The sequence below is a fragment of the Anguilla anguilla genome, chromosome 16 (genome assembly GCF_013347855.1).
Source record: "Anguilla anguilla isolate fAngAng1 chromosome 16, fAngAng1.pri, whole genome shotgun sequence".
Taxonomy (NCBI): Eukaryota; Metazoa; Chordata; class Actinopteri; order Anguilliformes; family Anguillidae; genus Anguilla; species Anguilla anguilla.
This window is the reverse complement of record NC_049216.1, coordinates 16,194,150-16,219,668: the sequence shown is the minus strand read 5'-3', so window position 1 is coordinate 16,219,668 and position 25,519 is coordinate 16,194,150. Positions and strand designations below refer to the sequence as shown.

Sequence of the window (25,519 nt, the reverse complement as noted above, 5' to 3'; positions counted from 1 at the left end):
ACGCAAACACACACATACACACACACCCATGCAAACACATACACACACACACACCCATACACACACACACACACACAACACACACTACATGCACACACACTAAAGCACTACACACACACACTACATGCACACACATTACAAGGACTACACACACACCCATGCACACACACACACACGCACATACACACACACCCATGCATGCACACACACACACATACACACACACCCATGCACACACACACACACACATAACACACACACCCATGCACACACACACACACACACATAACACACACACCCATGCACACACACACATACACACACACGCGCACACACACACACATACACATGTACACACACACACACATGCAACCTGCTCATTCAAAGCCACATCACATACCAGTATGAAGATAAATACACACACATGCACAAACACACAGGCTAGGATTAAATGAACTTTTGTCCTTAACTTTGACTAACAATTAAAAACAAGACTTTTTCTGTTCATAGTTCAATAATCACTAAAATGAACTTGCCAAATGGCGTTCATTGAAAAAAAAGCATAGCTAAATCTTAAATCTAAAGTTAAGGACAGACGTTGATTGAATGCAGGCTACAGTAAGATTCAAAGCCATCTCACGTTCCAGTACAGGTATGCGGACAGGAATTTGTGACGTGATAATGGGTAAGACGCACCACTGCAAACACAGTTGCGTTCAAAGCTTCGAAATATGCAAAATCCCGTGTTACACAATGCAGCCCTCAGTGTGAGTTCCTGTGCATTTCTCAACATCTGCACAGCAGCTGTTGATGCCCCCCCCCCCCCCCCCCCCCGGAGGCCAGTGGGTCAGGCAGCCCCTTTGGAGGGGTTCGGGGAGGGGGGTACGCACTGTTTAATCCGATCTGCGAAGATTAATCCACCGCCGTGGTTACAATAAACCAGCCTGCCTCACCCCCTTTCTGGGGGGGGGGGGGGGTGATTTGTCAAGCCATCCTGTAGGGGTGGAGGGGGGGGAAGCTCGGCCCTTTAATTCAATTAGTCCCTTCAAGCACTCCTCCAAAGCAGACCCACAGAGAGGAATAAAACCTATTTGTCTGAGGGAACGGCGGCACTGGAGTGTTACACAAGCACGTAGGAGGGGGCGCCGCATGCTAAAGTCTGCCTGACTGGAGCACGAGAGGGGGCTGCACGCAGGACTGAGACTCCCCAGGAAACGTCCAGAACAGCGGTGTTCTCCTGCGCTGCGTTCATGGCTCCCAGGCAGCCTCGCGAGTCACGGTACGCTCCGCTGCCGAGTCACGCACGCGCCTGGAGGACACCGAGGCAGGTACCTCAGGTAAAAAGCACCCAGCAGATCTGAAGTTCTGAGGCTTTCTGGTACTTGAATGACAGACCCCCTCTCCCATCTCCCCCCCCCCCTCAAAACTCCTTCCCCACCTCTCTTCTCTCATCTCCGATTCTGGGAAATAACAGACTCTAGTCTGTCTGAGAGGAATATCCCCTCATGACTTCATTCAATCAGGTCGTAGCATAAAAACAACAGAGCCCTATTGCCCACCCCACCCCCCACCCACACCTCCAATCAGCTGGCACCACTTCCCCCACCCCCACTCCCCTGCCCTCATACGCAGTCACAACAGCGGCTCTCATGTCTCGGCCTGCTGTAATTCTAATTCATTTCCGGCTCTTTCCGGGGCACGGCCAAATCGAATCAAGCCGTAAACACGGCTACGGTTTCCAAACGGCTTCGCAGGCCTGCCCGCGAGGAACACGCTGACAGATAAGGCCAGGCAGCCGCACGGGGGAGCCTCGTGACACACACACACACCATAACCTCCACTCACGGTCGGCGCTGGGGTCAGAGCGGCGGATCACCTGAAAGGTGCATCAGGGGAAAAGGACACGCTCATGGGAGCTTTGCCCTACAGTAGAGCATAGCCAGACTCTTCAGACATGAAATTAAAAATGGTTTGGCACCGCACCATCGGGGGTGATGGGGCCTGCCGGTCTAGGTCCCGCCCTCGGACCCGCGCGCGCTGGCCCCCCCCGCCACCGTTGGAGCCCCGCCCTCGGGAAGTACCCGCCGTGACACAGAAGCCCAGCGGCTCCTCAGAACCCGCAGCGGCTGGAGGGCACAGCCGTGTTGGGCAGAGCCAGCCCGCTCTCCGGGTAGCAGGGCACCGTTTAACGCGCTCGCTGTGCCAAGGCTAACCGGTTGAAGAAGTGCTTGGCATTTCCTTTCATAGGATGATGCGACACACTAAGGAACCTTTAAAATTAGATTGGGCACTGCGACAGCGCTTGCTTCTCGTGCTTTCGAATACTCTTCGGCTCTCGCGTCGCGTCGGAAGGAATCCGATTCTGCACGGCGCATTTCCGAAGCTGTCAGTCTTTCTGCGTGGAAAGTCGCTCTGTGTCATCGTCCAAAGCACAGAGATACGAGCAGACTGCAGAAATAGGGCTTTATCCAGAAGGGAGAGGTTCCCAAGTAACCTTCAACAAATGGCATTCAAAATTTGAAAAGGCGACATGGCACATCTTCAGGATCAGAAAGAGAGAGAGATGGAGAGAGCACATATATACAGCATATTGAGATATAGCCTATGTGAGTGCGTTTGCATATGCGTGTGTGCGTGCGTGTGCATGTGTGCGTGTGTGTGAGTATGTGTGTGTGTGTGTGTGTGTGTGTGGGAAGAGCGAGTGAGAGAGAGATCCTGAGACAGACATTGAGACAGGCACAGCTGTAATTGCAATACTGAAAGGCTTTTATCAGCTTTTTCATACAGCTAATTTTTTAAAGTGCAATTGGCGTACATTATGTGCTTCTCAGGGCACACAAACAAGGGTAAATTACAAAGTAATGGCACTACAGGAATACACAACAAGCACAGCGATGTCACCACAAGCCACAGCACCTTTGTGCAAACACCGTTGGGGACTGAAGAGACAAATTAAACAGCCAATCACGTCTTGAGACAGGATTATTTTTGCTGAGGGCTCCCAAATCCTTAAAAGGAAGACAGTTGCATGGGCTGCATACAAAAGACACTGTGACCAGGTAGGTCTTCAGCAGGTACTTTTACTGGGTAGCATTAAACAGTGTCAGGGATATTTCTCCTACTATAATTTGCCTCTTGACCAGAACCAGTTGTGACTTTTTGATGTGCTAGTCACATGACATAACACTGGCAACCGTGCAAAAGCACACACCCTCCGCTAGCTCGTCAGCATCCAGCTCCGTAAGCAGCCTGAGACGCACCACTGCTCTGACAGCAAGAAAACAGACAACAAAGAGGAATCTCTCATTTCATATTTCACAACCAGAGAGCTCAGAGGCACGGTGGCTCGTCCTGCTCATGAATGCTGCATCAGGTCCCCTCGCCAAGGACTGAGGGTGGAAATCAGGCGTCAGGCGGAAAAAAAAGAAGCCCTGGTACTGCACAGGCATGGACATGAAAGAAATGAAGAGAGAGAGAGAGAGAGAGAGAGACAGAGAGAAAGAGAGAGAGAGATTTTAAGATATTGGCACATTTCTACTAGGTTTCCTCAATCCTCAAAGAAAAACAGCACACCAGTCCTCCCCTACACAGAGAAAGAGGCAGGGCTGGCCCCGCCTACCTGTCCTCTGACTCAACCCCACCCCACCCCACCCCACCACATGTTAAACACAACCACGTTTTTATTGGTGCCACACTTTACAAATGACCAAATAGAACAAGTGAGCGCAGATTGCAGGCAGGTTTCATCCACCAACTAATAAGATTAAGACAGGCAGCTGAGCAAATTCATTTCCATTTGGAGAAGGGGGTGGGGGGGGTGAATGTATAGCTACTAAATAACCAATTAATACAGATTAGCATCAGATCCCATCTGTCAAAGCAAGGTTTTATAAAGCGGGGGAATCCTGGGCCGGGCTGTCGGCCGTGGTGGGTTTACCTGCGCGGGATGCAGTCAAACGCCAAAGCAGAGCGGCCGCCAGGGAGGGGCCGAGAGGAGCAACGGGGGGGGGGGGGGGTGGAAAAACGGAAGGCTGTGACAGAACAGCAGACGCACCCTGAGGACCCCCACTTCCCACCGTAAACAGACAGCAGCGCCGCTAAAGCCAGTCAGATCCCCTCTGTGCACGACAGAGCCCCAGCCTCTCTAGAGCAGAGCGCCCCCCCTCGTACCGCCGATCCCTTTCCCCACAGAGCTGGGAAAGCACCGCGCTCTCCGGACCCGTTTATCTGCCGCATTGCCCTGACCCAGGCTCACGGCTTCTGGTCTGATTAAATGGAGAAAAGGCCGATGGCTTTCGTTTCCCGCTTCAGGACTTCTGAAGTACTTTTCATTGGCTGGCTGTAGAGGTCCGCATCCTGCCCCAAACCTGACGAGGGCCCAAAGGTGTGCTGCGAACGGGCCGGGCACTGGGCCTATTTTTAGCTCTGTAACTTTGGGTCAGATCGGGTACAGGCCCACTGCCAACACGAAAGTTGAGCATAGCAACACTTCCGCCAGCTGTTAACAATGATTGACAACAATGGCACAAAGCTTCCAGTTTTTCTGGCGTACCGTTATGCTCAACTAGCACATTAAACCAGCCATATTAGACAGTACCGGTGTGATTAACTTCTTAATAGAACATTCAACAGAAGGAAAAATGGCACTAAATGGCTAGCCTGTTCTGATCAATATGAACAGCAGCAAATGTATTAATGTCACGTTTTACAGAAAGAAAAATGGCACTAAAGCTAACAGGCTAGCCTGTTCTTATCATTACAAACATTAAAATATTAATTATCCCTTTAGACTGCTGTTACTTAGGTTTTGGTACAAGCCTCTGGCCTTCAGCATAATCTGGGGCAGGGACATCCCAACACTGAAATCCTGCTGTTGACTGGGACACAGTTTGGTCTGACAATCCTCATTTCGAGAAACCCTAATCACAGGGTGATTCATTATAATTTACAATAACCTGACCCCTCATAATTTACCATGAAGATAACAGCTTGTCCACTTACTGTATGGCACCCTTGGCACCCTTTTCCATATGGTGTGGCAGTGCCCACATGTATTTAAGTTTTGGGAACGCGTTGCAGGAAGCCACTCTACAATTCTCTCCATAACCATTCCACTTACACCTGAGGTTTTGCTGTTAAATTCGATCTCGTCCATTGGTTTGTAAATGTGTCAGTTACGTATGTTTTCTTGCCGGAATGACTTTGCCAAAGAAAATGGCTTCCGCTCTGCAATGGAAGCCGTCAGACTCTCTCTCTCTTCTCCAATGAACTCTTTCCTTTTAGGATGTCTTGCATATGGAGTCATCTACTGCTCGTGCTCATGGTGCTTCAGGGAAGAGCGTCAGGATGTGGACTGATATTGCTGCTGAGTTAAGATGATTGTTTTGATGTCTTGGAAGTGTGTGGGTTCCCGCAGGGTCCTTCAGTAAGTGCAGTGGGGTGTGGGGGAGTGGGAGTGGGAGAGGAAGAGGATGTTATAGTTTCCTTTTTCTTTTCTTGGCGTTCACTTTGATTGATGGGCCTTTATATAATTTCTTTTTGATGAATAATGAATATTTTATCCTGTCCTCCCTGCTATAATAGCCTAATAAAATAAAAATATGGTCACAAAAAATATACAAATTATTCCTCCATTTTACAAACATGCTGTATGCAAACACACAGGGTGAATTCAGGTATTGTGGGGCACTTTTTGGTCAATGCTCCAGGAGACATTGAAAAGGCCTGTTTACTTACTCCAGTGAGGTCTCTATAAATATTTGTAAGCCTTATTAACATTTTTATGTTCAAATTAAACAGAAATAAAAAACAAACAGTTTACAAGCTACACACACAACAGGCGTCTTGTAATGAATTCAAATGAATGAATTATTTTATTGAACAACAAACAGTCAATTTCAGCACAGCAACTTATTCAAGATTAATAAGTGTGTGTGTGTGAGAGCGAGAGAGAGAGAGAGAGAGAGAGGGAGAGAGAGAGAGAGAGAGGTAGAGAGAGAGAGAGAGGTAGAGAGAGAGAGAGAGAGAGGTAGAGAGGTAGAGAGAGAGGGAGAGAGAGGGGGGGAGAGAGAGAGAGAGAGAGAGAGAGAGAGAGAGAGAGAGAGAGAGAGAGAGAGAGCAGCTTTCCTGTGAGAAATACTGCATTACATTCTGCTGTGCTGTATGACACTGATGGCTTGTTAATTAAGCAATCGAGCTCTATTGGGTTTGGGCTTAGGATCTGGCTCAAGCTTGTTCTGCTGGTCCGGGTCGGGACATACAGACATTGGGTTTGGGCTTAGGGTCTGGCTCAAGCTTGTTCTGCTGGTTCGGGTCGGGACGTACAGACGTTGGGTTTGGGCTTAGGATCTGGCTCAAGCTTGTTCTGCTGGTCCGGGTCGGGACATACAGACGTTGGGTTTGGGCTTAGGATCTGGCTCAAGCTTGTTCTGCTGGTCCGGGTCGGGACATACAGACATTGGGTTTGGGCTTAGGGTCTGGCTCAAGCTTGTTCTGCTGGTTCGGGTCGGGACGTACAGACGTTGGGTTTGGGCTTAGGATCTGGCTCAAGCTTGTTCTGCTGGTCCGGGTCGGGACATACAGACGTTGGGTTTGGGCTTAGGATCTGGCTCAAGCTTGTTCTGCTGGTCCGGGTCGGGACATACAGACGTTGGGCTTAGGCGGGCTCAGGCCTCATTTCTAACCCAAGCACCAGACCGCTAAGCCCCTCCTCCTGCGTCTCAGCCGAAAGCTCATTGGTGTTCTCCGCTCTAATGAGCCGGATTATCGCCACCCTACACGAGAGATGAATCTGAAAACCTCAGTTGTTAGCCATTTGTTTGTCATCAGCATTAATTCCAGCACATCCTTAAATCCCATTCAACACTACAAAGCACAATAAATCTGAGGTCAGCCGCAAACCCAGCACTGTGCTATCGGGCTCGAGAAGGAAAAATATTTCTGCAGAGGTAAACACAGTCTTCAGAAGGTCCTCTCCCTCTGCAATGTTAATGTGAGTAATGTTAATTCCTCCAGAGTAAATATGAAGTCAGGCTTCCCAGATAAGTATTTACCCTAGAGCAAATTGTTTTTTTTTTTGTTTTTATTAAAACTTTCCCCACAAATTCAACACGTCTTTAAAAGATTTGGTAAACTTGTAAAGCATCTGCAGTTAATGGTCACAATGGTTTGGCACTGACTACCAGTGTAACAGCTCTGAACTTACCACCCCCGGATGAAGTAAGAGATTGTGATTCATCATATTAGATCATTGACAAGAGGGGATGAACTGTAATATGGGCAAACTAAACGCCAAACACAGTGCTTTTACAGCCCGGTCTCATATCCGCAACCAAGTTCTTTAAAAAGCCTGGCCCGTCAAGGCTGCCCACACCCCTATGACTGTTGGACTTGCTGTCACAGTCAATGCTTTCTAGATATGACGAGATCCAGTTCTGGCCAGATCAAGACAGATTGGACTTTGCCAGCGGTCTAAGGCTAAGCCTTTTCTGAAAAAAAGAAATGGAGCCCTTGGATTTCAGTGTTGTGACTAATCATGACCGAACCGGTGCCGACTGTGGCCGGCACCCCCGCAGGGCAGCATGTGATTGGAGGACAGCGATGGTTTCAGTTTGTGGGAGTGTCTTTGCACTCCTTATACCAAGAGCCAATCCGTTTCAGGATTTTGTGCCAACTTCTGCTCTTAATTATTTAACTAGCTCATTTATCCAGTATCTTGATAAGACAATTGTATGAGCTCCAGCTACAGGCACATTCTGCAAGTGTGTCCAAAAGATTTTCCGCGCTCAAGTACAGGAGAGAACTTGCATACTTTAGAGTTGTCAGAACACTAAAAGTAACGCAATTGGTTGGCACAAAACAAAAAAAGTTTGCAGACCATTCCTCCTACCTTACACCAACAGCGAACCTGCAGCTGAGACAGCCATGTATGATGTGTAGTCCATTACATTACATTACATTACAGGCATTTAGCAGAGTGACTTAAACAACTTTTTACATAGCATTTACATTGCATCCATTTATACAGCTGGATATATACTGAAGCAATGCAGGTTAACAGCAGTCTCCTATCAGGGAATTGATCCCATGACCTTTAGGTTACAAGACCAGCTCCTCACCCATTATACTGCACTGCCGCCTTTAGTCCTATGCAATGACCGCGTACCTCACCTGGCGCGGACCACAGTCAGCTCAGCTGCGATAAAAGCTGAGGAAGAGGAGACTGCCTGGAGGAAGAACTGCATTCCACCTTAACAGCTCTGTCAAATGCAACATGGGAAACGCCACCCATCACCCTCCCAAGCAATTAGCTCAGCAGCTCCATAAGAGCAGCATCTGCAGGGATTTATTTAGCACGTCCCTGCCACCTGCCACCAGGCCAGCAATGCCAACCTCAAGTCCGGGTTTCGGGTTCTGCCACCGAGGGTTCCCACAGAGTCCCGCGGGGTCCGAGGCCCCGGGACATGTGCGCCGAGATGCCCCCGAGATCCACTCGGCGGCAGAAGCCGAAGGGGACACACCCAGCAGCAGATGTGACGTGGCCCTCATCACATCCATCTCCCTCCTTCTCTCTCTACTTTCATTAAAGCGATGTGCAATCCCAGCTGTCACCTGTTCAGCTCATCACTCCACTACCCGTTAGAGCTTTCCACCATTTGCATGATCCTCTTCTAGCATGGGGAGGGGTCTGGCATGACAAATGCTGAATGTTTCATGTTCTTCCATTTCTATTTTCACTCACGCATTGCCCTTGAATACCAGCACACTGGTGGGGGGAAACACCACCCAAAGTTTCCCAAGGGCACGAGTAATGAATGTAATGAATGCACCATGCAAGACAAGCCTCTGGCGGGGGGGGGGGGTGGTGACATGGAGTAGAAGCACAAAGCTATCAGGGTCAGTGGCTGAAGGGGCTTCAGAGGCCAGGTGTCTGAAACAATGAGAGAACTCAAAACTACTGTAATTGAAAATCAAGATGGTAGGATGAACTGTCTCTCCAGACAAAGGGCTGAAGTTCTCATCCCAATAAGTCTTACTACTCTGCAAGATCACTGCTTGAACACTAGGGGGCACACCACGTTGATTCATGCGCACTGCACTTGCACCTGGCTCAGGCCAACTTCGGGCTTACGGTAGGAGTGCAGTGACACAAGGACACTCCCACACTCTCTGTCCTCCAATCACACACTGCCCTGCAGCTCCAGCCCAGCCAGAAAAGGCACACTCAGGATATCTTTAGATGACCATCATTTAAAAATATATATATTTATTATGTTTTTAAAGGAGTGCCAACCTCATATTTCTGAGACGGGGGAAAGCAGAGAGGGTAACAGATAGAAAAGTGATTTCAGGGCAGAAAGTACCATGGTAGGGGATCAAACCCCCAGGGATTCGCAAATGGTTTGAGATTCAGCCCAATTTTCGGAGAAATACCAATGCGTGCATTTAAATCAGCATCTGTAAAATAAAATGATAATCAGTGAAGAAAATGTCATGCTTAATATTCATGCCAATCAAAACATGAATAGCGTGTTCAATGACTAACAAAATCTAGTGGTAAGCAGCAATCTAAGTGGTGTAAGTCAAAAGCTGAGTCTGTTTGAAGCTAATATAATGAGAAATCTGCGTTTTCTTTGATTAGGAGTCAGCTGGATTAGGAAATATGCTATTTCATTGCATCAAATAACTACAATTTCAGCAAGTCACAGTACAAATATATTTAAACCATAAAACACATGTTCAATTAAGTTATTGTAAATTATTTACTTTCACTCCTGTGCAGGCCATGTTTTATAATAGCTTAATCCAAATTGAGGCAAAAAAAAAAAAAAGTTAATTGCTCAATGTACAACGCACTATGAATCATACGCTACAAGCGTAACATGCAATTAATCAAGAAAATTAATGAAATGCACTTTCAAATATAAGAATTTCTTGAGCAATTCAACAGAAAATATACAGTGCCACACAACTTCTGGACATTTTTTACTTTTTGAGTCATCTTTTTGGCCTTGTGCAAAAAGCAAGTTGCAGTTAATTCACCGAGAAGCAGCATCGCATTGTCATGATTTAGGCCTGAATAATGTGACTTCCTCTTCTTTCCCTGAGGAGGGAGAAGTTTTTATGGAGGGAGAGCAGATGCCAAGAACTTCCCGGAGGGTGGCACTTCATGTCCATGGGAAAAAGCTGTGACTGAGAGAGAAGCAGCAGGAGTTTGGGGTGGGGGGGGGGGGGTACCACACACCCTGGGCACAATCCCCAATCACATGGCTCTGCTCTGGTAGACACTGCGCTTCATAACCTGGCGCAATTTAAGAGTGACTTAGCATGCACCTGGTTGCGGAGCTATTTCAAGTGCAGATGGGACACGGGGGACACAAAACAGGACGGCATTTGCATTCATTATGTTATGTCATGTCGACAGTTTCAATAAAAATAAATACATACATTTTTTTTCCTCAAAAGTAAAAAACAGGCTCTTTATTTGTGTTTACAAAGATGAAAAGGGCAGCTGTGTCTGCCGAAGCACACTGCATTTCAGCAGCAGGGACCTGTCCGGTTACATGAACAGACACAGACTAAACCCACAGTACAGTGCGCAGTATTGATCTGGGTAGGCTGTAGTGTACTAAGGTGCTGCACTCTCCATGAAATCTCTGCTCTGGTCACCTGCAACATATCTATTTAACTGCCAGTTACCACATAGTGCATCCAGCCCAGAATCGGTTTAAACACTAGTGATTTCACAGGTGGCTACTGAACAGGCGGGCGTCCGTCTGTCCATGAGTATGAAAGGATTTCTAGGCAAATATGAAAAATCTCACCCGGTGATGAAACAAAATTAAAACCCAACTGGATGATTGACAGCTGGGGGGACCACCATTGACTGTAACAGACAGTGACTTTAAAGCAGACTCAGAGACTGGCGTGGACGCTGCGGTGCCCCCCCCCATCCTCCCCCCCCCTCCCCGCCTCTGTGCAGGTGACAGGTGCGCCTCTGTCCGTAGCATTCGCTTAGCCACACTTCGCCCATCTGGCTGCATCAGCAAAGCCGTGTTCATCGCACGCCGTATGAATAAAAGGTTATTCCTGGACATTCGATTAGCGCTGAGCCGTGCGCGTGTAATGCAATCCAGCTGCCAAGCTTCAGGGGCAGGTTCACATTCTCCCTCCCTCTCTTCCTCCCTCCCTATCTCCCTATAGCTTGGCCTCTCTCCCATCCACTGTCCCCTCTTTAATACACAAAGTGCACATTCTCTCATAAAAACTCCATTGTAGATACAGAGATAACTTTGAAAATGCATACATTACAGAATGTGATATGGCCTCTTTCAGAAACACGCAGAGTGGACATTTCACCCAAACAGGCTTAGCCGTACAAGTAGTGCTGCTACAGGAACATGGCCCTGAATAGCTAAGTGTGGTTCACAGCAGTAATAAAATTAGCCTTTCACTCACTGGGTCAGTGTCTGAGGTTGTACAGGACTGAAATCTGTATAGAAGCCACCGTCGCTGGTTCTATGAGAATAAAAAAAATGCAAACCGTGTTTGTTTGGACGACCCTTAAGACTAACGGCCATGCCAAGCTCCCTGTAAAAAAGCTCTAAGGTCTTTTTCTTTCTTTTCACCAGCTGAGCTCACCACACCGGAGGAGTACACAACACGCACGCGCAGTCAATTCAGACTAAGTGCAGGTATACAGGGCCCTGCTTCAGGAAGCAGGATTACTCAGCTAGCTGGATAACTGCACTGAGTAAAACCTGGAACCACCCCAAATCTGGAACATGGTAAAAAGAGCTGTTCCCTTCCTGGCTGAGTGTTACTGTTAAACAGTCTGCATTGGCACGGTTCAGAGTCCAGGCCATGGAGCATACCGCTGCACTGAACCCCAGTGTTTCAGAAGGACAAGCCACTCAGTGGTGCGCCTACACAGTAAACTCATCATTGTTAATGTAACCCTTAAGGAGTTGATCTGCGTCCATCAGTTTATTTAACACTGGATATTCTACAGTGTAAGGTCAATGTTCAAGTCTCTCTCCTTTTACTAAAGACAGCTTGGCAATAGAATACTATGACAGGTCAGGCATCAATGTTTTATTGAACAACCCAAGGTGCCCTTTCAATAGCGCCATTGAATAAATAAATCAGTAGTCCTTCATTGTTTTTAAATGACATCATTCAACAATGTCATTCATCAGGGTTATGGCAGCGGTCTTGACGGCGGTGCTGTCAGAAGATCAATGCAGAAAACTGCTCTGGTATGATAGCATCTGAAGTAGAGCAGGCAGAAGGCCACACATTACCCTCCTTTTCCTCCACCGCCATCTCAATAAGCACAGCCCGGCACCGGGCCCTTAATTAACCTTGAGTGAAAACGGGGTTACTGAGTAGAAATCCAAACAATTGCCTTTTTTCCCCATTTGCATGCCAATTTAAAGGTTTACAAAGATCATTAATTTTACTCAAGGCCAAGATAAACAACCGAAAGGCTCTACAGCTCAGAGCGTTAAAAAAAACCTTTGAAGGAGATAAAAATGTTTCCGTCCATTCATTTACACCTTTCGGTCAAATGAACACTTTTATTAACAACTCGCCCCCTCCCACGAAATACAGAGAATGGGCCGTTTACCTCCAGACTGAGCCAGAAGAGATAAAGCTCCAGTCACAGACCGAGGCAGGAAAGTAGAGCCCCCCCCCAAACGGGGAGCGCTTCATCACGCAGCCAAACATCCCCTCGGCTTGGCATTTACGCATCACAGACTCGCTACCTGCTTTCCCACACCCGCAGTAAATTTCCCCGGACAAGCTGTCAGAGCACAGGACTGAGGGCTGGGAAATTTTAGCAAACCGGAACGCATCTAAACAGCGAGACTTCGTGCCTTCAGCTCCGCTCGCAGGACACAGTCATGAGAGTACATGCCGGCAGGACTGACGCCCACTCCATTTTGCTTCAGTTCAGGATATTAATTCCAGTTCAATTAATTAATTTATAAAAATACCCATTTATTAATTTCTAAATATGTGCTACGGTGATATTCAATCATCTTATAGTGGAAACTTGTAAGATTACTTACATGAGTCCTTGAGACAGGATGGACAAATAGCTAAAATGTGTGTTACAGTATACTACTGACTTTTCTCCTTGCACAAGCAGGAAAGCTTTTCAACCATGTGGTGAAAATCACTTGTTTGATGCCCTTTGAATACTCTGGAGAGTTAAACTGGAATTCACACTGCATACCTCCAGTAGGCCCACAATCAGTCTTTGGACATAAAGATTTGTCCCTCTTCTTATTGCTACTCCCCTCCCTCTGCACCTCAATTAATGGCTGCTGCGCATCGCACATTAGCGGTGGTTGTGTGTTTCAAATCCACAAAGGCATTACATGAATGCAATTATTATTATTATTATTATTATTATTATTATTGTAAGAGCGGTGCTGGTAGGCCTATGAACCGTGCTTGTGAGCCTAAGATTTTCCGGTTCAATCCCGCTTGGTCAGAACAGCACTGCCATTGTACCATTAAGCCAAGCGCTTAACCTGAACAGCTTCGGGATATGTGAAACCTTATAAATGGATAATAATGTAAGAATATGGGTTAGCACAGAAAGTGTCAGCAACATGAATAATAATCATAATGATATTAATAACTGCCATGGAGACCTGGCTTCAGGGCTAATGGAGGCCCAGAACGCAACGCTGAGCAACGCGTGTCCCAAAAAAAAAAAAAAACTCTCCTACTGGGAAAACCGAGAATAGAAAAGCCTGAAGGGAGGGATACAGGAAGGGGTAGAGCTAAAGGCTGCTTTTCAATCCATCCATCCACCCCCCCCCCCCCCCCCCCCCCCCGCCATTTTCCCATTCCAATACACCCACAAACAGCACCGCTCAATACGACCAGTCTCTGGCGACCGGAGAAGCCTTGCTCTCAAGCTCTCCGGCTGTCTGCTTCCTGGGGAATTCCAAGCAGGAATGTTATTTCTGGTGTAGCAACAACTGCACGGACAAAGAAGAAAATCACTTTTTAATGGACGATGGCGTAATTGCATCCTCCTCTCTCAGAGACAGGCTCAACATCTGTGATGCTGGAAGTAGCTGGTAAATAATGTAGCTTGTGAATAACTAATGGAGCCCTCAACTAATGGAAGGCCCCGAATTCCCATCTCTGTCCTTTTTCAGTGATAACCGGAAGGAAGCAACACAGAAAACTCTGTGTCAGTCTCAGGCCTCCCAGGGAATCCAGTGGGTAACTGGGTATCTGTGAGCACGTGCTACTGACGGAAGACCCAAAGCCCAAGCAATGCAGGCCACACTCCAGTCCACAGCGGGTGAACCTGGTTTTTAACCCCGCTATACCGTATCCCAACAGGCTGTGCATTACCTGCCAATGGTTTCCTGGTTTGGCAAACCCCGGTAATATTACAGTCTGCTGGACAGTCCCAGGTTGCTAGCAGTGCACGGTAGATGCTAACTGGGTTCACATTAAACAGATGCATATTAATAAATAAATATCCAGGTAAACCCATGAATGAAGGTATGAGGGCACGGGTCTCTCCTCAGGATCATTCGGCGCCCGTCTGCATCGAAAAAGACGCGCTCGCCTTTCTGCCCTGGCGGTTAAGGCGGGAAGTGGGAGAGGTGTGCAGCCAAACAGCAGCAGCGGCGCGGGCAGGATCCTCCTTAACGGTTCTGTCTGACGCGTTCAGAACGCGTTCAGAATGTTCCCCCTCTGCCCAGCTGACTGCGGTTAGGCCTGGGGGGAACCTCGAGCAAAAATAACCATTCGCACCAATAAAATAAACCCTGCACTGTGTGATACAGTGCAATGTGTTAGAAAAAAAACCCTATTCATTCCAAATATGAATAGGTTAGTCTACCATTTATCAAAGGGTAGGTCAGAGTTAATGCATTTGCACGTAGGTTCCTGGCATATACTATGCATTGAAGTACATCTGATATTTTTTACTCCCCGTCCACTATTTTAAAAAATATAACTAAAGTAACTATAAAGGGGAAGACACAAACTGAATTTAGTTAGGCAAAATTGTTTCTTTATAGCTTTATATTGTCAACTGTAATTTAGCTAATGGAGCATTTTAATGCAAGCTCTATAAAATGAGAAATACTGGAAAATGGTGAAACTTGGCTACATTGAAATTAACCAAGCATAACAAAGACAGATTTTGGGAAAATTAGAGCAAGAGGGAGATTGGTGTAATTGGACGACAATTCACTTTGATCAAACTGCTTGCTGCACTTCAGGCATAAGTACATAACCCGCTGGAGACACTGAACGCTCAGCCAATATAAACTTGAAGTAATTCCCAGCAAAAAAGTGAAACAGGAGCACCAGTCAGTCCCATAGCATATTTAAGGAATAGAAATGCCCACCACAGCAAGTGATGAGTCCTGGTTAAGTTCATTTTATCCGACCATTCAAATTCATATTAATACTCACTCATTCATTCCATCCACCACAACCTAATGCCAAGAGGTGCTTTAGATAATTAGCAGGGAATGAGTTCTAAATATACTACTTTCCACTCTCCATAAGAGAGATAAACACTTTAAAACAATGAAGACCATAAAGGTTTTTTCATGCTTAAATAAACACTTACATATTGCCAGCTGGTTCGGGTTTTTCAACTGATGTTCAGCCTGGTTTGTTTACCAAAACAATTGCAACTATTTATACACGTTATAATTACCCAGGTCGTATGCTTCGGATTCTGTCGCTTATGATGCTGCTAGTCTAAATTATTAAGCACCCGTGATTATAGACGGTGCACAAAGAGTGGAAATGAAGGGCAACTGTCTCACATTACTGCGAAAGCGCTGCGCGGGCAGTTCAGCGGAGAGCACGCGCCTCGCGCTCTGAAGAGGCAATTAGAGCGAAGCTGAAAGAATTCCTATTTCGAGCTCGCTCCTCGTTAATTACCGGCCCCGTCATATCAAAACAGTGGCAGGGTACCGGCCCACCGTCTAACCTGTCCTGAGTGGAGTACCTGAGCAAAAATGTTTTCGGAGGCTACCCGAGCAGAAACAACAATACGATAGTCTGGCAGCCGGCCACGGTCCGAATCACTATGGACCAGAGAAGCCAGAGATATTCCGTCTCCTTGCGCGCTCGCGGACCGGTCGCACAACTGGTACAGCGATACTGTTCACCCAGCTGCCCACTTCACAAAACAAACACACCAAAAACAGCCTTGGAATCACAAGGACTCAAAGGTTTTTTGGCATAGAGCCTTGAAATTTCAGATACCATTCATGCCTGCGGTGTAAAGTTTTAGCAGTTGGTGTTGGCACACACGATCTGAGTCTGTGGCAAACGCACGGTGAACTTGTTGGACGAATTGCCGCTAATTATAACGTACGAGGAGCTGTGAAGAATGCGGAGCCTGGGTAGGGGGCGGTCAGTGGGTTGAAGGCGCACTTTCTCTGACTGGATAAGGACGTGAGGGTTAATGTCGCGAGCGTAAAATCTGCCCTCGAGTTATGGCTTGCCGCGGGCTGGCGGACCACCTGCGCTACGCAGGACATCTGTGACCCTGATGTATGAGGACACGAGCATTCACAATGCGACACTGCGCGAGGGAGGGGAGGGGCCAGTCGCTATGTTGACTCTTCTGGACTGTCATGCTAGAATGACATCCCTTGGATGACATAATCCAACCTCCAAAAATGAAATGGATATTAAAAGGGCCATTATGTGTGCTTGTGAAATGTGATGCTTGGAGAACTGATACCGGCATACCTCACAGTCCTATTTGGACCATCTGAGTAGTTTTTAATGAGCTCAATTTAGTTTTAATTGGTTATTTTAATTGAGTTTGAATTTATTTTAATTGGACTATAACACATCCAGCATTAGCCATGCTGATTCACTGAGGTTTCTTCTATGACAGCAAAAAAGAGACTTTTAAAAACCAATTAGGCTACTTAGTCAATGTCATTCCTTTAATCTGGCAAACTACCTCATAAAAATTAAAAAAGTTAACCAAAGTTAACAACAACCAAATGGGTCATGTCACACATTCCTTCTATCCTGTCTTTTTCCTAATTACAGGAGGTTCTGATTTGGCAACAGAGCCAATTGAATTTCTGGTGCTGCATAACTAGTTCTGAATATTCATGAAAAGGCATGCTCAAGAATCTATGGCTGCCGTACTGTCATTGGTCGCACCTGTTCATGAATATTCATAAGATTCATTAAATATTGAGGCTTCAACTGTAGGGAGACATAAATTTTACTGTTATGATCATGGAGCCAAATATCTGGTGGGTGTATAGAATCTTTGGCTGGATTCACCCCCTCGGTCCTCCCATGCAGTTGCCTGCCCATGAGCTGCACAGTGCCACTCCTGAGGGATCAGGTGTGATTGGTCAGCCAGGCCTTTAGAGGCACAGTGGCACTCCTGAGGGATCAGGTGTGATTGGTCAGCCGGGCATTTATAGGCACAGTGCCACTCCTGAGGGATCAGGTGTGATTGGTCAGCCGGGCCTTTAGAGGCACAGTGCCACTCCTGAGGGATCAGGTGTGATTGGTCAGCCAGGCCTTTAGAGGCACAGTGCCACTCCTGAGGGATCAGGTGTGATTGGTCAGCCGGGCGTTTAGAGGCACAGTGCCACTCCTGAGGGATCAGGTGTGATTGGTCAGCCGGGCATTTATAGGCACAGTGCCACTCCTGAGGGATCAGGTGTGATTGGTCAGCCAGGCCTTTAGAGGCACAGTGCCACTCCTGAGGGATCAGGTGTGATTGGTCAGCCAGGCCTTTAGAGGCACAGTGCCACTCCTGAGGGATCAGGTGTGATTGGTCAGCCGGGCCTTTAGAGGCACAGTGCCACTCCTGAGGGATCAGGTGTGATTGGTCAGCCGTGTCTTTAGAGACACAGTGCCACTCTTCAGCGATCAGGTGTGTGTGATTGGTCAGCCGTGTCTTTAGAGACACAGTGCCACTCCTCAGCGATCAGGTGTGATTCGTCAGCCGGGCCTTGGGAGGCACAGTGAATTTAACGGGCCCTTGAGATGCTGTGGAACTGACTTCTTTCCGTGAAAACAAAAGCAGAAATAAATGTTTCCTCATTCAAAATTCACTGCTTGAGCTCCCATACATGGCTCCTGAATAGCTCCCAACAGCCCCTAAAGCAATCCACATTTATTCCTAACTTTCCCACAATATGATAATGTGCTATTTCCATGCTTCATTGTGTCAATTCAGTTTTTCCCATTCAACTAACATTTATGGAAAATAGCCAAACTCAATGGTCTTCATTTAATAAAGTGAATCTCTCTATGGTGGCTGAGAAGGATCATTTGTAATTCTGAACTCTCACTTTTTTCATGGTACAGTACCAGTCCAAACACTGAGAATTCAATCCAGATTCACTGAAGCAGTACAAAGCATAATATTCTATCATACTATTAGAGATGCCACTCAAACAACTAACAGCACAATGCACAGCCAGACATGCTTTGAAAGGTCAAAAGAGATCCTGATAATAACAATGGCTTCTTATCATTAAAGACTGACTCTGTTTCTATGTACATATTCTCCATATCAGTACTGTTAATGTAATACATGCCACGGATGGATTGTGAGTTCCAGGGAAACAATCGGTTAAAAGGTAAAGATAAGCTACAAATATTCTCACAATTCAGGCCATATTGCAACAATGAGATTATATATAATTTACTTTGATCTGAATTAAAATGACATTCAATTAATGAAAAAAGTCAGTCATATTCCCTGTAATTAATTTTCATAAAGGGGAGCCTGCACAATAGCGGCATGAAATAAGAGGTAAGTAATTGATATTAATTTTTCTGCCCGAAAGAGTACATCAATGCAGGTCTCCTTGCAGAGGAGTTTAATCGTTTGAAAATTCAACCTGGCAAGCCACAAAACACTTCATAGCAAAATCAACTGAAATGCACTTAGATCACCACTGTCGTTTCTGGTAAACCACTATGAATTGAAGAAACAACATAAATTCATCTGCACCTTTCGTTTCTTCCCATTTATATTGCAAGTGTTTTTATTTACATTAGCATTTAGCATGCGTGAGGTTTGTCTCTTTGCCAGGCCGCGTGCGCCACGCAGCAGGGAGTGGGGAAGCAGGAGCAGCGGACCGGCGAGGCGGAGAGCGGTCTCCTTCCTCCCCGCACAAATCACGCCGGCGGTCCGACAGAGCCGGGAGCATCACGGGCCAAAGCAAACTCGTCTTGAGTGAGACGCGCGTCGGGACAGAGCGGTGCATCTTCGCTCGCATCGCATCAAGGATCCCCGCGCTACGAGGGCCATGCGTCTCCCTCTGACACGCCAAGGACCGCACGGCACCAAGTTTGGGGGGCGATTTACTTTTCCTCATAAAAATGCCAAAACTCCAGCGGGGCAATTTCGCACAAACCGTCGCTTGCTGCCACATAACGGTGTCAGCTTCCTACTTACCTCATCTCTCACACGGTACAGCTCATCCATCTCACTGAGGGATGCCTCCACATCCACACGCAGGAGTTTACGCAAAACCTGGCACCCAAAACCAAATTGTGACAATTTCATTGGCACGGCCATGATTTCTGCACAGCCCGCACCTACGAGAAATGCCAAGCGGAAAAAACATTTGGGTTGATCCGTGGGTTGGTACCAATGGATTTCCTACTGTTGAGGAGTGAAAGTTGCCAAGTGATTCTGCTGAAATATAAATATGGTGGAAAGCACCACTGACTGCAATGGAAGACAAATTTAAAAAGTACAAACCATCCCAAACTATGTTAAACAATCAAGGCCACTAACTGGGAAAATGTACACTACATTCAGCGAGCAGGTCTCCTCTGTTTTATTATCAAAAATATATGAACACAGTACATTGGGCCAGGTCTACTGCAGGTTTCAAACTACAGCACTCACTGGCAACATTTCATGGCAAGCAGTATTATTACTTTGCTATGCTTAAGACCAAGGTACCCAGCCAAGGGAACTTAGCACTTTTACTAAAGTTTTGGCCGATGATGTCATCTTCTGCAGTGGATGTTCACATGCCCACCGAAGCCTCAGAACACTGCTATAGGAATCCAGTCCCTTCTCTGCATTCATCATCCCTGTTGAGGTTAAAACCTATTACTTCAGGCAGACTTGGCTTATATCAGCATCAATACGTGAATGCAAGACATAATTAAGTACTATAACTTGAATTTGCATGTAACCAGTATGTACACCAGCATATTCTCATATCAGTTTCATATCATTTATATCAATTCCTCACTTGGAAATGCACTCGTTATTCAAGATATGCTGACAGATACTTCATATCCATCAATGTCATTCACTTGTGCTGTTTCAGTTTATTTTAAGGCGCATTCAATATACTCTACTGCCATTTAGGACACACACTTATCCAGAGCAACTTGCAAATACGTGTTCCAAAAAATACAGTAACGTGTCATGCGTGGGTCTGTGTATATTTTGTATCTTTTGAGTTGCCAAGGAGATGACGAAGGATCAAATGACGGCCCTGTCTGTATTCTGTAATTACAGAATGATTTACTGTGCGTGAAGGTCTCATTGACATACCAGAGGACAGCAAACACAGATGAACCTGCAGCCCTTTCGATTACAGTATGACTGATGCAGACCTACTGACATGAGACTGAACTCGGGGCTGTAGATTGCAGATATGCAGTTCAGTCACGCACTGGTAGGTTTTCATTAGTCATGCACTGACTACCGTAAGTTAAACTGTGCTTGCTGTCCTCAGGTATGTCACTGAGACCAACACATACAGTAAATTACATCATCATTGGAGAACTGTCATTTGACCCTCCGTCATCTCCCTAGCAACTCGGAAGATGTCAAATATATACAAATACATTTTACTTTATTTTTAGAAACACCTTCTTATCACCCTTGTGTTTTTAAGGCTTCTCACAATTTGAAATTCCAAATACTCGCAGGCCCATCTGTACTTGTAGGTCCATCAGATTGCTGTTATGGCTTCTCTCGATTTGAGAGTGCACAGGCAAGCATGCACAACCTCCAAAACACGTGCAGCCTGTTGCCGCTTCTTTTTGCTCTGCGGCTCACTCACTGAGCAGTGTGGCCATGGCAACAGAGGACAACACTTCGAGAATTTCCTTACTCAGGAAACTTCTCAAAAGGGTGCGACCAGCTGAGAAAAACTGGAGCATTCAAAACACAATTGCATGTATACAGCTTAAGAAACATTAGCATGTGCTACAAAGTGACCCGTCTTGCGTATGTCACCCCTGTACTTTTCAGGAGACCCTGCAACAGTAGAAACAGAGCTGTGCATTGTGTACATCCCACACCCACACTCACAACCTAGTTACCTGTCACTCCTCCCAACAGACTTCTACCGCTGCGGCCATTGTGTACATTGCTCCAATACAAGCAGCATAAACTTTTCCCACTACCCAGTGTCAGGCAAAAATATACATACAATTGGCTGCATTACTAAATGTCCATGTGGCCTTGTAATGTTGGACAGACAAACAGAACCTTAAAGCTGCATTGCTGAACATACGACCACCATCAGCAACAGGAGTGCTGCGATTCATGTGACTGCCATCTTACCAATCGCGGTTCCGCAGCTACCCTTAAATTCTGAGGCACTTACAGTAGAAGGTCACTCTGTCTGCCAGGGGTGGTGATTTGGTGGATAAATTACTGTGAAGGGAGGCACTTTGGATTTATATGTTGGACTTATTTTGGTCCATGTTCCTATTATATGTGTAACTATTTTTTGAGTGCAGCTTTTACTCAGCTAGTCTCACCCACTGGAAAAGTTGCCTGGTTAAGGAAATTCTTTATTAATTCTTTATTGATCATCGTCCTCAGACTGGCTGTTTAGAGCAACCCCCCCTCCCAATACCACAAGGAGTAACCCTGCTGACTGGATCCCTCCCTGGGTGACACTACAGAGAAACACTCTCTGAAAAGATTTTGGCACTGCTCCTACAATGGATTCGGGACCTTGGGGAGACCTGCAGTTCCAGCCTGTTCACCTCATGCAAGCTGGGACACATCACATATTAACATAAGATTTCTATAATTGCGCAAATGATGTCAAACGCTGATTGTTATTCTCTATTATTGATTTGTTTTTCCATTAGCATTATTTCTTTGTATTCAGAAATATGTTAAGGACATTGGAGTTATGATCATAACAGAGGGTGTAATCAACTTATGATTGAGGTTTCATGGAATGGCCCAGAAGCAAACAAATTCTTAACCAAACATCACTTATAACATTCAGTGAAATGTTTAATTGAGTCTTTAAAACACATGCACGACAGGTTTTCAATCTTATTTGTATATCATTTGGTATACTGTCATACAATCATTATTTAAAGGACGCCATTACGAGAAACATTACTACCTTTCAAATATCACCGCACAGGACGTTCTTCCCAACTGATTGAAGCATTGGCCAACATTCGCCTTGATACTCAGATGATAACCTGTCCTTTGCCTTCATCAATATGTAACCATTCCACTCAGGGGTGATATAGAGGTAAGCGGTTTCAGCAACAACTCCTCCCAGACGGTAGATCACAGTTATCAGCGACGACATCCCTTATTACACATGTTCACTACAGTATGGTTCGTCTTTCGGATTTCCCTCGACGTTAAATTCGTCCGTGGACAAATTGCCCCACCGTATCCACATCAGTACAGTCATCTCCGGATCTTTTCGAAATGCATGCGATCTACTATTTCTCGAGGGGTGTGGCATGGTCCGCCAGCAATAACATTGTAAATGCCTGCCACTTTACTACTACAACCGGAATGCAGCACGCAATATTTACACAATTTAAACGGCTATTTAGATACAATGTATACGTTTCCTCTCACTAACAGCTGTGTGGATTCAAATATTGATGTCAGCCACGGGAATCGTCGCGTAGCTTCAAAGCTCCTTAATAACAAACACTTTACAGTGGACAAGAATTGGTACTGTTAAAAGTTGAGAGAGTACGGTTGATCACAGCGTTTCTACCGAACATGCAATGTTACTTTAAACAGCGCGGAGTTCACGCAGTGTCGCAAAAGTTTACATTTCAAGAATTAACATGAAATTATCAATGAAACGAAATTAAACAATATACATTGATGAGATTCATCATGCTATTGTTTTAAAATGGATCATCTCCAAACACAGCTAGTACCCAGATCTGTTATCCGACGAAAGCCTCCAGTACCTAATGTGCAGTTATTAATTAAGAAATGCATGTGACCACCGGTACGGAGTAGATTTAGTGATGCACGTTGCGCGATGTTGTAAAAGAAAAACCCCATCGCAGCCACGCATTTCAACTGAAATATGTAAGGACATCTGGCGATATATGTCTGTTAATATAACAAGTGTTAAGACGAATTTGGGTCGTGATATCCCGTGTTAATGGAAGTAGTATAATGTTAAAATATGGCGGCTTCACATCTCGCCCTCCCATGTAGCGACTCACCCGTGAGAACTGTACATTTAATTATTAGCAATAACAAAAAGGCACATTTAATTATGGCTAAGCAAGTTAGGAATCGCTGTAGCAATTATGCTGTGTGCCATAATCCAGCATGTAAAAATCAAGCAACTCAACGCTCGTGTATTTGCAGTTCCACCTAGATTCCAAGTCAATATCCAAGTCAAATACCCCAGCACTTTTCTGAGCTCACCTACTTTCCCCCAGCATGTTCAGTACGAATAGCAATTATTCTTATTTATGCGCTATCCGTCATTGCCGGAATGAATCAACAGGCAACATGTACGTGCTAATAACATGTCAGAAACAAAAATTAAACGTCTCTGTTTCACTGGCGGAAGACCGTTAGATGGATGGTAACTCGCATCTAGAATCAGCTGCAGATAATTAAATGCTGACCAAACGTGCAACTCAAACCATTTTAGATGGCTTGCAAAACATGGTATTATCTGCTGCGCTCATTCATCTGAAAGCCATTAAGCTACCTACGTTCGCACATACTTAAGACACCCATTAAATGCATGATTTGCAAATATCCCTGTCAGGGCGCATGCAACAATCGGCGTCTACCTGGAATTAATCAGTAAAAAATTTGGATAAACATGGAATCCTACCTGACAATCCGCTAGTGTTTCATTGCAAGCTGCCAGGCTTGGATGTGTAGCGTAGCCGAGATGCAGTCCTGCCTTTCCACTGTCAAACCCCTCCTCGCCGAGAGATTCTCAACCTTAATGGTGAGAGAGAAATGAAAAAAGGAACGGATTCCTGAGCTGGGAATATAGGAAACGCGTCATAATCCAGGGACACACATTGTAGTCCATTACGGTTTACAGCTGAGTGCCGAATTCCGATTCACTGTAACATAAATGTGCCCGGTATGTGACTGGGTCATAGACTCGTTTATATATGGGATCCTCCAGTTTGCATACATTTATTCTACAAATGCCCTCAAGATCAACGAATATATGGAGCCTACATTCTAGCAGCACCTACATTCTAGTTGTCAATTCCAATTGCACCTTGTGCACTTAACTGAAACTAAAAGGGGTACAGTAATTTTGAGTTTAGCCTAATCTTTGGCTAGGCTCTTGTTGTCATGTGAGAGGATTGCAATGCTCCTGAGTATCCCAGGGTGCCTGTCAACCACGAAATGAGCCACAGATGGAGAAAGATGTCTGTTGCATAAATGTGGAGGTTAAAAACTCGAGGATGCGGGGTTTTATCATAGCTGCCCACCTTCGAAAAACAGGTTAATGCGGGTTTCTTATTTCTGGCATGTAAAACATACGACCCCCCTAAACAGGCCTAGCTGGTAGATATTATAGTTTTGCCACCTTCTAATTAATGTTTAATTTTACTGCGTGTGCAGGTGCTTGTTTATTTGGCTGCTGTCCAGTTCCTTTTCACTTCATTACCATTCCTTTTCTTTCTTTTTTAGATTAAATTCTTTGCAAATAACTGTGCTTAAAAAATAATTAGTTTATGAATAAGGGATAATAAACAAGCATTAATATTAAGACAAGTTTGACACGTTTGGTGCCATATCAGCACGCAACATTTTACTGGGACAGGGTGGATTCCAGAAAAATTAAGGAAACAATTAACATTCATGCCTTTGCATGGCAAACATTAGGGGTTGAAGCTGGCATGGAATACGCCATTGCAATTCCAATAGCTCACTACATAAGGTGCTTGTATCATGTTATTACACAACTCTGTGATCTATCGTATGTTTATGAAGGCTTGCAATAGCTAAAAATATGTGGTTTGGGGTATGTAATAACCAAAGTGGCATACAAAGAGTTTCATGACAGGGTGATTGTGGGAGATGCAAACTAACACTGAGGAATTTAAGTGGGCCCATACATGTAGCCCAGGGGTTACCCAAGCCCGGTCTGAGAAATCCCTGTGTCGGCTGCTTTTCATTCCAACCAATCTCTTAATTAAGGCTATTGAAAACGGGGGCTTGAGATTCATACATTTGTGCAGGTTTGGGTTGTTACCGATTGTTTTTTCT

General features: G+C 45.6%; 1 protein-coding gene across 3 annotated transcripts in view; it reads right to left on the bottom strand.

Annotated features, from left to right (window-relative positions):
* Positions 1-24,229, bottom strand: part of LOC118215298 (talin-2-like) — a 127,246-nt gene extending 103,017 nt beyond the window's left edge. For all 3 annotated transcript variants that reach the window (XR_004762803.1, XM_035395941.1, XM_035395942.1), the window contains exon 1: positions 24,117-24,229. The gene's annotated coding sequence lies outside the window, so the exon portion shown is untranslated. The remainder of the gene's footprint in view (positions 1-24,116) is intronic.
* Between the last annotated feature and the right edge of the window lie 1,290 nt (positions 24,230-25,519).